The sequence below is a fragment of the Podarcis pityusensis genome, assembly GCF_964106645.2.
Source record: "Podarcis pityusensis genome assembly, chromosome: 8".
Taxonomy (NCBI): Eukaryota; Metazoa; Chordata; class Lepidosauria; order Squamata; family Lacertidae; genus Podarcis; species Podarcis pityusensis.
Genome location: NC_138033.1, coordinates 71,994,798 through 72,007,581, shown reverse-complemented (window position 1 = coordinate 72,007,581; position 12,784 = coordinate 71,994,798). Strand labels below are relative to the sequence as shown.

At 45.6% G+C, this 12,784-nt stretch overlaps 1 protein-coding gene across 2 annotated transcripts in view; it reads left to right on the top strand.

Annotated features, from left to right (window-relative positions):
* Positions 1–12,784, top strand: part of SCNN1D (sodium channel epithelial 1 subunit delta) — a 70,422-nt gene that overhangs the window by 34,449 nt on the left and 23,189 nt on the right. Inside the window, exon 1 of one of the 2 annotated variants that reach the window (XM_081016126.1) lies at positions 5,561–5,600. The exons of the other annotated variant lie outside the window; for it this stretch is intronic. The gene's annotated coding sequence lies outside the window, so the exon portion shown is untranslated. Of the gene's footprint in view, positions 1–5,560; positions 5,601–12,784 lie in introns of those variants that run through there. 2 annotated transcript variants of the gene reach the window in all.

Below are 12,784 nucleotides of genomic sequence, written 5' to 3'. Positions count from 1 at the left end.
CCCCCTGCTGAAAAAGGTTGCTCACCCCTGATTTAAACATTTCAGTGTAGTATACCACATGATGGTATCAAAATGTTTTGTTTTATTTGCAGAATATGGATATCTCTTCAAAATGAGAACAAGAGCATCAGGTGTGCGGAAATGAGTCCTGTTCTTATGCACCTGCATTGTTTTTACACTTTCTGGATGTCCCGTGGTCATATTATAAAGTAATAACCCTGCTAGGTGTTACTTTCTTTTTGTTAGCAATTAAAAAAAAAAATTTAAAAACGGTGTTGCCCGAGCAAATTTTTATTCTGAAAGTGTGGCCCAGAGGAAAAAAGTTTGAGAACCACTGATATAAATACATGATAATAATAATAATAATAATAATAATAATAATATAGGGCAACTGGGGACACAGTTGTAGCAACCTCAGTCTGCCCTTAGGCAGCCACTACCTGCTTGACATCTGACTTGCAACTCATCCAATGGCATGTCTGTCAGCTTCCTCCTCTTTAGACTCCGTGCTTCCCTGGTATATTTCAGCAAGGAAGAAGGATGGGGATGAAACCACAATGAGTTGGCTCCGCTTGTCATTGGAAGGTAACATCAGTGGCCCTGGGTCGTCGTCAATACTAGTTTTACCCAGAGTAGGCTCACTGATGTTAATAGACTTGACTAGCTTAGGTTCATCAGTTTCAATAGGTCCACACATTGGAGTTATTTAAGTAGAGGTTGGAGGGCCGTCTGTCAGGGATTCTTTTCTTTTCTAAAATAATTTTTATTATGAATTTCAACATAGCAAATTATCAAAAACATATCATCTTCATTCCCCCCCCATTTTTTCCCTTCCCCCCTCCCCAAGAAAAAGCCTCCCTCCCTCCCCCACAAGACTTCCCTCAGCTCCTCTCTCTGATTTTTCAACACATTATTCTCTGCATATTATAAAATTGTAAATATTATCTATTATGTTAAAAATAGATGTGTATGTTTATTCAAAACCTGCCAAGGAGTCCAGTTCATTTTAGTTTGGTTTTTTTAAAAGTAATTTGTAAAAAGTTCCCATTCTTCTTTAAAGCCACAGTTGTCCTTGTCTCGCAGTTTGTATGTCAATTTCGCCAGTTCCGCATAATCTGTCAATTTCCCTTGCCACTGTTCTTTTGTCAGGGATTCTTTAAGCTGTGATTCTGTCACTGCAGGGGGTTGGACAAGATGGCGCTATCCCTCCCAACTCTAGAATTCTATGATGCTAATCTGAATAAAATATTGTGGGGTGGGACAGGTGAGCTCCGCCCTGCATAATCAGTCACATGCTGCAGCACATGCACACTACAGTGGTACCTCGGGTTACATACGCTTCAGGTTACACACTCTGCTAACCCAGAAATAGTGCTTCAGGTTAAGAACTTTGCTTCAGGATAAGAACGGAAATCTGGCTCCGGCGGCAGCAGCAGGAGGCCCCATTAGCTAAAGTGGTGATTCAGGTTAAGAACAGTTTCAGGTTAAGAACGGATTTCTGGAACGAATTAAGTACTTAACCTGAGGTACCACTGTATTTGAATGCAATGTCCATCAACTTTAGGAGGCCCAGCTCCCTCAAATATTTTATGGGGGCGGGGGGGGGGGGGCTGAAAGGACCTCAGCCCCTAGGAGTTGGCTCCTATGGATTCTATAAAACTGAGTTGGAGACAACCCCAGGTGTGCTGTTAACCAACTGAGGCCGCAATCCCAATCCTACTTACCTGGGAGTGACCCCCATTGAATTAATTGCAACTTACACAGTTAGGATCACAGCCTATTTGCTTTCCCCTCTCTGGATATTCCTGGAGAGTGGAATGACTTAGAATCATAGAATCATAGAATCATAGAATCATAGAGTTGGAAGAGACCACAAGGGCCATCGAGTCCAACCCCCTGCCAAGCAGGAAACACCATCAGAGCACTCCTGACATATGGTTGTCAAGCCTCTGCTTAAAGACCTCCAAAGAAGGAGACTCCACCACACTCCTTGGCAGCAAATTCCACTGTCGAACAGCTCTTGCTGTCAGGAAGTTCTTCCTAATGTTTAGGTGGAATCTTCTTTCTTGTAGTTTGGATCCATTGCTCCGTGTCTGCTTCTCTGGAGCAGCAGAAAACAACCTTTCTCCCTCCTCTATGTGACATCCTTTTATATATTTGAACATGGCTATCATATCACCCCTTAACCTCCTCTTCTCCAGGCTAAACATGCCCAGCTCCCTTAGCCGTTCCTAAGGGTCATACTGACCCATGTCATCACATCAAGATGAGGCTACTGTTGTGTGACACACATGGGCTTCCTTTGAAAAGCGTCAGCGAGATCCTCAGCCAGTTCAGATTGGGTCAGGACGTCCTATGCAAAGGACGTTACTTTTGCAAGAACTCCTTAGGAGGAAATAGGGTGATGCATCGCATAACCTGCTTCTTAAATTGGCCTTCACCAGAGAGCAGAATTTCAAGCACTTCCTTCACGTTGACCTCCAATTCGGCACAAACTGTTCATCTTCCAGCTGCCGTAACCCCTTTGATCCAGATGTCGAATTCTGCATGTGGCTGTGAAGCCTCCTTCCTTCCTCGTCCCCCAGTCCACCCCTGCAAAGCTGGAGTGCTAACTGAAAGCAACAGAGCAGAGGAGCTGGAAGCACAGTGCTGACTTGCTTGCTTAGATGCTGTGATTTTGCGGTGAGGCAAAGCCCTGTCTGTGCCTCCTTGGCTTCACAAGAGATGTGGAGCTCTCTTATGCAGCCAACTGCAGCAGGGCTTGCTGTCAGTGCCAAACAGCGAGCCCTGCTTGCAAAGGAATGATCGGGGACTCATTTTAGGCACTCCATTGCTCCTTGGCCTATAGCCATTGAGTCTGTTGTTTAATAGCAAAAGTGCAGAGTCCCTTCATTCAGTTGCAGCCACGACCCTTCTAAAATGATACAACCTTCTAAGATTACACAATAGAATAATAATAATACAGTCATACCTCCGGTTAAATATGCTTCAGGTTGAACGTTTTCAGGTTGCTCTCCACGGCGACCCAGAAGTAACGGAACACGTTACTTCCAGGTTTCGCCACTCTCGCATGCGCAGACGTTCAAAATGACATCACACGCATGCGCAGAAGCAGCGAATCATGACCTGCGCACGTGCAGACATGGGTTGCGTTCTGGTCAGGTTGCGAACAGGGCTCTGGAACAGATCCTGTTCACATCCAGAGGTACCACTGTAATAATAATAATAATAATAATAATGGATGTATTGTAACGATCAATGCAGACCTTCATGTGCTGCCTTTCAGCTAGATCTGCTCTTTTCTGTACATGTACATTTGGAGCGGTCCTATAGCTTCTTTTGGAGTGAGTTCAGTTGTGTTTTCCATGACATTCCATTGCACGTAACAGAACTTGCATGCTGTTCTCTTGAAACCAACCCCCCTTGTGCTTTCGGTGAAGTGAAAATGCTGAGCTTTGGAGCATATAGAACTCTTCCTTTTTGGTGTTCTTCCTGCGCACCTTCTCCAGAGTAACCCTAGGAGCCAATCCCCACTGGCCAACTCACCTCCTTTCACTCAGATTGGTTCCAATCAGCCTAAAGGGAGAGAATCCTGATTCTCAGGGGCTACAAAGCTCCCCTTTCATGCAGAGAGACTCTGCTGCAAAAATAGTAGTGGGTCTTTGACCTCCTGCAACTCTGGACCACTAAGCCTCTGGCTATGGTTGCCCCTCCACTTGCCGAGGGCACTATACATTTGACCAGAAATGTCAGACAGAAATTGTCATCAGGGTGGAAAGTTGCATTTTAATTTCAGAGAATCAGAAAATTGGAAGGGACCCAGAGTGTCATCTAGTCCAAACCCCTTCACTTAAATACTTCTCGCCTTCCGTTCACACAGTAGTCCCAGTGCTGGTGAAAGAAAAGAGATAAAAGTGTACAAAATCACAGAGTCGAAAAGCAGCCACACTCTATTATGAACAAAACTCAGTGGCACAGTAGATCTTGGTTATCCTTTGCCCACTTAAAAAAAAAAAAATCACAGTAAAACAGCTGGTTAATCCAATCCAGGAAAACACTGACAGCAACATCACTGAATGATCCTCGCGGCAGCTTGCAATGGGTGGGAATAATATGTGCAAACACTCCCTCCCTCCCTCCCATTCATGCAGGCAGGCAGGACCCAAAATCCCGCAACCCAGTGGAATAAGGAAGGTAGGCAGCTGGCTATGGCAGTAGACCAGATGCTGGATTCGGATGCCCTGGAGTTCACTTCTCCTTCGGCATCTCCAGGTAGGGCTGGGATTTATCCCCTACCTGCTGCCAGTCAGTGTAAGCAACCCTGAGCTAGATGGACAACGGCCTGACTCAGTATGTGTTCCTGTGTGTGTGTGTGTGTTGCATGTTGTGTTCCTGTGTCTTAAGGGCTGGAGCTCAGTGGCAGAGCATCTGTTTTGCATGCAGAAGGTCCCAAGTTCAATCTCCCATGGCATCTCTAGGTAGGGCTGGGACAGACTCTCTTCTGAAACCCTGGAAAGCTGCTGCCAGTCAGGGTAGATAAGAAAGAAAGAAAGAAAGAAAGAAAGAAAGAAAGAAAAGAGTTGGAGGAAAGGAGCTGCAACACCAGAGACCAGAATATTAAAAACTGAAATGTAGATGTAAATAAATGGTGCTTAAAAACAGCAACAACAACCCATGTAAAACTCCAAAAGGAAGTGTCTCAGTAACTAGCACTGTGGTGGCCCCTCCAAAAGCACCCTGGTCCAAACACCAGATTTTTCCAAGAAGGATTGTGGCCATGCAGAAAGTTGCAGGTTCAATCATCAGCATCTCCACATAGGACCATGAAACACCCCTTCTCTGGACCCTGGATCACAGATCACAGAATTGTAGAGTTGGAAGGGACCCTGAGGATCATCTGGTCCAACCTCCTGCAATGTAGGAATATATGCAGATGCCACATACAGGGATCGAACCTGCAACCTTGGCATTATCAGCATCGTGCTCTAACCAACTGAGCTATCCAGGATAACTGCCGCCGATCAGTGTCGACAAGACTAAGCCAGACGAGCCAATGGTACACAACACGTGCTGAGTGTAAGGCAGCTTCCTGCGTCCCTGTATTCCTGAGAATACAGGAGGAAATTTTCCGAGGAAGGGAGGTCACCCGGCATCTTTGAGGGCAGCAGGAGAAGCGACCGAATCACCCGAAAGATGAGGACGATGAAGACATTGCAAGGAGGATTCCTCAGAATTTGGAATTATTTCCTCGTTTCCTCCTCCCTCTATCGCAGCCAACAAACGGACGCCTTTGCGCGAGATTCCGCATGAATCCAAAAGCTTCCCAAGTTGAGCAAGCTTCTCCGCGTCCTCCGACTGGCTGGTCTGGTCTGGTCTTCTTCCCAGCCGGCTGCGTCTCTCCAAGAAGCTCCAGCCCTTTCGAGCCGTGACTCAACCTCTCAATCTGCATAACAAGGCTGGACAGCTCCCAGGCGCTCTTATCTGTGGGTATAAAAGAAAACTCTCAGGATCCTGCCCTCACATTTTGCTAGCTCCTCCGCGCTGCGCTCCACGCCGCTCCACCCGGCTCCCAGTCCGAGAGAAGAGCGGGGCCAACCAAGGTACCGATCGCTTTCTTGCGGCTGCTAATGTGTGTGCCTTGTGTGTGGCTCTGCCCTGGCATTAGTGCCTGAAACCAGCTCATAATTGCTATATTTAGAGCAAGTAGGCTAATGGTAGTGTAACTCGGCTTCTTATGATTACATTTGACTGTCTCTGTGTGTTTTGCTGGACGGGTTTCTACAGTTGAGTACAGTTTGGTGAGCATCTACAGCATGCAAGCGGAGGGGTGGACAATGAGGTGGTTAGAAAGGACTGTAACACTTCAGGTGGTGCCTGAACTCCTTTTCGATGTCACCCCACCTTATTTTTATGCAGAAAAGGAAAAAAAGTCCTTGTGCAAAGAGAACTAGTGCCTCAAGTTTCTCCCAACCAGCTCTTTCTCCTGCAGTGCTGGTTTTTCCAATTCATGGACAATTCCTTTGACCCAGGGAAAGAATTTGGAATTGTGATTCTTCTACCCACCTTCGGTCCTACCTGCTGCCGTGTTCTGCCACAGGTGTACAGTGGAGAATGAGTCAAAGGACCACAAACACTCTGCTGTGATTTCCATGTTCCATCTATTTTGGCCCCATGGGAGGCTCAAGCAATTTCCAGGAATCTGTACACAGAGGAGACCTATTTTTTTACATATGCAGAAAGGGACCAGTTGCGATGGTGCATTTTTTAAAAAAAATTATAAGCTATGTGACTTTGATGATCTTTTTACACTGCCTTTAGTCTTCTACCTGTGGTGTTATTTTTTGTCGGTCATAGTCTAGTAATGATTTGCCGTCGTTGTTGAGAGCGAATATCTGCTTAATTATTATCAGCTGATATTTTGAGAGTTAATTTTATTGTGTGATATTCTATTCAAAATGGATTCCTGAATATTACTTTATTTGGCATAAGCCACTTATTTTAAATGACTTTTATTGTGACATACTTTTGTTGGATCGGAATGTTTTAATGGATGTGCAGCCTTTGCAGTATATTTTGTTGTTTCTACGGCTTGTAAACTGCCTTGTGTATATAGCAATACGGGAAGGCGGTATCCCAGTTAAAAGTGAAATGAATGAAAATGGGATAGAGTGGGCATCAAAGAGGGCAAATGACTAGAGGTGAATCAGTCATTCGCTTCTGGTGACTGAGCTGTTGGCTTTAGTTAGTTGTTTTGGAGCTCACCTGTACCTGGATGAGATGCTGACTGACCTGTCCTCCTTTTTATAGCTTAAAATGTTGGATTTTCACAAAGTAAGCAAATAGTGGTAACAACTAGCTTTTGGAAGTGGGAAGCTAATAGCTTCTGGGCTGCCATCCTATGCTCTCCTACCCAGGTGTAAGCCCGAACTCAGTGCATAGGATTGCACTGTCAGATGTATTGCTGGTCCAGAGATGAGAAACAGACACTTGGACCTCACTTGTCCTTTAATATGAAAGCTGTAGTTGCCTTCAAACATAGTTGTGATGTTCAGTGTTGTCAACTGAAACCAACAGCAGTTCTGAGAGAGAGAGAGAGAGAGAGAGAGAGAGAGAGAGAGAGAGAGATCTGCTTCCTCAGCTCAGCTCCACGAGAACCTTTGAAGTTGGGGTGTTCTTCATTCAACACCAGAGTCGCAGATTCTCGCCAAATATCACTAATGCTTGAAGGTGGGATGTTCTGAGTTAAAGGAGTGGGAGAGGAGATGGGCCCATCACTCACTAGATCCCAAGTCACAGAAACTGGGGTGTTTATCCCAGCAGAGGGACTGCAAGCTGCCTTTGGCTGGACTGGTGGGCAGATTGCTTATCATGATGGCTGAACCAATTGACTCGTTTTATTTATTTATTGCATTTGTATCCCCACCTCCTTTTCCAAGGAGCTCAAGGTGGCACAAAGGGGTCTCCCTGTCCTCACTAAATCCCCACAACAGCCCTGTGATGCAGGTCAGGCTGAGAGGCAGCGACTGGCCTGAGGTTATATCCAGTGAGCTTCGTGGTTGAGTGGGGAACTGGAGTCTCCCAGGTCCTAGTAGTAATAATAATAACAATAATAATAATAATAATAATAATAATAATAATAATTTATTATTTATACCCCACCCATCTGGCTGGGTTTCCCCAGCCACTCTGGGCGGCTTTCAACAAAGTATTAAAATACAGTAGTCTGTTAAACATTAAAAGCTTCCCTAAAAGTCTGGTAGTTGTTCTTCTCTTTGACATCCGGTGGGAGGGCGTTCCACAGGGCAGGTGCCACCACCGAGAAGGCCCTCTGCCTAGTTCCCTGTAACTTGGCTTCTCGCAGTGAGGGAACCGCCAGAAGGCCCTCGGCACTAGACCTCAGTGTCTGGGCAGAACGATGGGGGTGGAGATGCTCCTTCAGGTATACGCTCCTTCAGGTTCTAGTCTAGCACTCTAACATTACACCACACTGGCAGTCAGTGTTGGGAAGTAAGGAAGCTGGCTTGTACCAATTCAGACTTAGAATCACAGAATCATAGTAGAATTGGAAAGGACCCCAAGGGTCATCTAGGCGAACCACCTGCAATACAGGGACAAACTTTGTCTACGTAGCCTTAGATTGTCTGCTGTGACCAGGAGTGACTCCCTGGGGTTCTTGAGCTAAGAGAGGCTTTTGTTACCTGAACTTTGGACCATCTCCATGAGCTGCAGTTGCTCCCCAAGTTGCTGGTCATCTGCCTGCTGCCCCCAGGCAAACCACCATCCTTGTGCTACAAGTCCCCGCCCACCCACTGTTGCAATGTAGAGATAACAATAATGGGATTTTTACGAGGCTTACCTACTGGTGCTTGAGGCAATGGGTGTGGGACACTGGAAAGGCAAGGCGCTGCTGCTAAATATTGATACAATTGTTAGGGATTAGTGTTATTGGTGTGGATATAAGGCGATCGGTTGGAATGTGCAAGGCTCCAAAGTAGACTGATGCATCTGTCGACAGGGAAGGCTAGATCTCTTAATTCATTTCTCATTTCTCCAGTCAGCTGGTTACATTTCTGCCTCAGTTTGCGTGTGCATGCACACACACACATACATATAAATCCAACTAAGTTCTACTTAGAGTAGAAATTAATGAACCTAAGTTGGTCATGGTCATTAATTTTGATGGTTCTGCCTTGAGCAGAACTAACCTTGACTGCAGCACTGATCAGCATTTTACTGTGAACTTGTCTCTGTATGCAATTTTGCCTAATATACACATTTTTGCAAACTGGTCTCCCCTAATAAAGTGCCTTTTTGTATGTCATTTTTACTAATAAGTGGATTTTTAGGCAGGCTTTCCTCTAATACTTCCCATTTTTAAAAAATCCTTGGGGAAAACGTTGCAGAACTCAGAGAAGTGCACATTTCAAAGGATATCTGTAGTTCAGTGTGTGTGTGCTGCTTTGGGAAGTGCAAACTTGCGTTCTCCTCCATCCTTATCCATGGATGGGCACATATGTTCCAGAAAGAAAGAGAGAGAGAGAGATTTGAGTATGCACAAAGAAGGGTTTGCAAACAGTGAAGCAGTTAGTTGATTTTGGACTGTAGACATGGGGATTATTTCACTTAGCATCAACATGGAATAAGCCAGACCCTGCTGTTCTGAGAACCCTCCTGCTCATTCTGCTGGCCTGGGGCCCCAGACTTCTACCCCAAAGTCTTGTCCTACGGACCAGTGCCACTGTTTGCAAAGAAGGAAAAGAAGAATTTTCTTTATACAAGAGGATATGTTTCCAAAAATCTTTCTGTAGCAGAATGTTCCCTTCTGCCTCATGAGGACTAGCCACTTGCTCACAAAATGGCTCATTTGATGGTTTTCCTTGCTGCAGCTGACATTTCTGTTTTCGTCCTTGCTAATTGCTTCCTCTGATCTCTCTCTCTCTCTCTCTCTCTGCACGTAGCTGCTATGCAGTTGATCATCCAGAAAAGTTTTGCTGAGCAGGATGGTAGGGAATCTGCAAGGGGAGGTAATTAAAGCAGAGATTCTCAGCACTTTGCCAGGGAGCAAGTGCCATTGCACTGAGTGAGACTCACTTCTGAGTAAACACGCTTACTGTCCCTCTGCACACGTCTTCCTATTCCAAACAACAATGGCCTAATGTGTATGTTTGCAAGCTGAATTCCTCTGGGTTTCTTTCACTCATCCTTTGCTCATCCTTTGCGAATGTACGGTAACTTCACATAAATCAAAGTCACATGGAAAGATTTGGCAGTCCTAGAAATGCTTCCCTAGGAGTGAATTGGATTGAGCTCAGTAGGATTTGATTCTGAGAACATCTTGCTGCCCAGGTCCTCAGGCTGAATTCATGCAATGTTTTCTGTGAAAAAATGTAGTGTCTTTGAATCCATCTGGATTTATGGCAACCCCCTTCCCATAGCTTGCAAAGAACAGAATCTGGTACCTTTGCATCAAACTTACGAGTTGAAACACAGGCTACCCCACCTGCGGCAACAACAAATCCTTTGCTTGAGAGAACCTGTCCTCTTAGCACCAAATGCTTTAGAAGATAAGTGGCAAAGGGAATTTTCTACTCTGGATTTAATGGTCTAACTATAGGGGGTGAAGACTTTATTAGATCCCTTAGGGTGCAATCCCAACCCCACTTAGCTGGGAATGAAAGTTAAGGGAAGAAAGGTGTGTTCAAGTCACATTTTAATGCAAAGCTACCACATCTGCATTCCCCAAACTAATCAGCAAACCAAAGCACGGCTATTAAGGCATCTCAGTTTTTACAATGCCCTCCCCATACCAAAGAATGCATGGGGAAAAAAACCAAAGGCAAGGAAAGGAAAGAAATGCATATGTCAGAGAAAATCACAAAGATGGGGCTGAATTGCTTGGGGGGAAGTGCATACAACAAGTAAAATTGTGTTCAAAAAGGTATACCTTAAGGGGGAAAGGGAGAAAAATGCATACAATTTTTAAAAATAATAAATCATGAACATGTGCAGATATAAGGGGAACTGAATTTAAGAGTGGGGGAAACCCATAGATTAGTCTGCATTCCAGCCTGAGTGTAAGTCCCCTTGAATTCAACAGGACCTGCTTCTGAGTAGACGTAGTTAGGCCTGCATTGTTAATGTAGTAAAACAACCTTGTTGGAACGGGTGACTCTCTTCCGCCTCTTGCTGAGAAGGGCCACTGACATCTGCCACAAAGTCTTCTTCATGCCACTGAGTGCAGATGAGGTAGGAAATTATTGAATTCATCTGAAGGATTGGTGAATCTGTCCATTTCAGTTTCTCTTTGATTCCTGCATTGCAGGGCGTTGGACTAGACGAGATCCCTTCCAACTCCACAATTCTGTTCTACAATGCTTTACATGCCTCTTTTTCCCCCCAGCCTTCAACAATTCCTGCATTGGTTTATGAATACCTCATGAAAATTCACCAGCATCTTAGTGTGAATTTCTCCCCCTGTCCCATTTTTTGCAGGCAATATCACCAAATGTTCTGCAAAGCAATTACCCCTTATTGCACTTTTGAATGTTGTTTTCACCAATATATCTATTAGTACACACACTTGAGGGATGCAGGTGGCGCTGTGGGTTAAACCACAGAGCCTAGGAGTTGCCGATCAGAAGGTCGGCAGTTCGAATCCCTGCGACGGGGTGGGCTCCCATTGCTCAGTCCCTGCTCCTGTCAACCTAGCAGTTTGAAAGCACGTCAAAGTGCAAGTAGATAAATAGGTACCACTCCAGCGGGAAGGTAAATGGCGTTTCCGTGCGCTGCTCTGGTTCGCCAGAAGTGGCTTAGTCATGCTGGCCACATGACCCGGAAGCTGTACGCCGGCTCCCTCGGCCAATAAAGTGAGATGAGCGCCGCAACCCCGACTGGACCTAATGGTCAGGGGTCCCCTTTACCTTTACCTTACACACACTTGACCCCAGTATACACATTTTTGTGCATATCAACTAGCTGGAGAACTGCCCTGCAAAACTGGGAGAAGTATAGATTCCAATCATAGAATTGTAGAGTCGGAAGGGACCCCAAGGGCCATCTAGTCCAACCCCCTGCAATGCAGGGATCTTAACCAAAGCCCATCACTGGCATGTGGCCTTGGAAAGTTGCCCAGAAGGAAATGCAGACCTTGGGCCGAAGAATGATCCCTATCCTTGTGATCCAACAATATTGCGATACCCAAGATTGAAAGCACTGCTCTGGGAGATAGGCTTGTAGCAGATTGATGGTGATTCAGCCACACAGACACACACACACACACACACACACACACACACACACACACACCACTTTTCAGATAATGACTTCTGAGTGTATTCATGCACATAGTTAAACCATGGAACTCACTGCCACAGGAGGCAGTAATGATGTACGGTAATGGTAACCAACTTCAATAGCTTTAAAAGAGGATGAGACAAATTCATGGAGGAGAAGGCTATTGAAGGCCACTAGCCATGATGGCTATTCTGTGCCTCCACAGTCAAGAGGCAGCAACCCTTCTGAATACCAGTTGCTGGAAACTGCAGGAAGGGAAAGGGCTCTTGTGTTCAGATCCTGTTTGCTGCTTTCCCACAGGCACCCGGTTGACCACTGAGAGAACAGGATGCTAGAGTAGAGGGGCCATTGGCCTTATCCTGCCAGGCTTATGTTCTTAGTGCAGATTTTTAACCGCACATTAAATTCAACGAGGTTTGTTTTGCTCACCAGAAACGTGCGACGCCGGGTTTTATTGCGGCCTGTTTCGGCATGTTTCGGCTCTTGTTTCAATTAGAACATGTTGGTTATAAGGCTTTTGTCACAGCTTCGGGAAAATCGGCCCGTCTTTGCACTCTCACGGTTATATTGGATGGTTTCACGATTCTGCCATGCAGGCTCTCCTGGGTACATTTTTGCAGAAGAGGAAGATACGAGCAATAAAAAGGTGACAATTGTTAACCAAACTGGCTAGTGAAAAATGTGGGCTAGTAACTCCGGGAACTTTGAAAGTAACTCCCAGTAAGGGACCGGGGAGGTGCAGAGCGGAGGATTCACTTACGAAGCCCTGCTGGCGTTCGCCAATCAGGATGGAAAGTTGTGGTGGGTTGTTGTTTTTTTACTTTGTTTCTATTCCTGTGCCAGCTTCAGGCTTGTGCAGCTGAGGGCCCAGAGGATGGTGGGGGCTTTTGGATCTGACTCTACCAATGGGAGAACTGCCCAGAATCCACCAGCTCTGACTTCACACCTTCACACCGCTTCTGCCATGGCGGAGGTTCACCAGAGCTCTGCT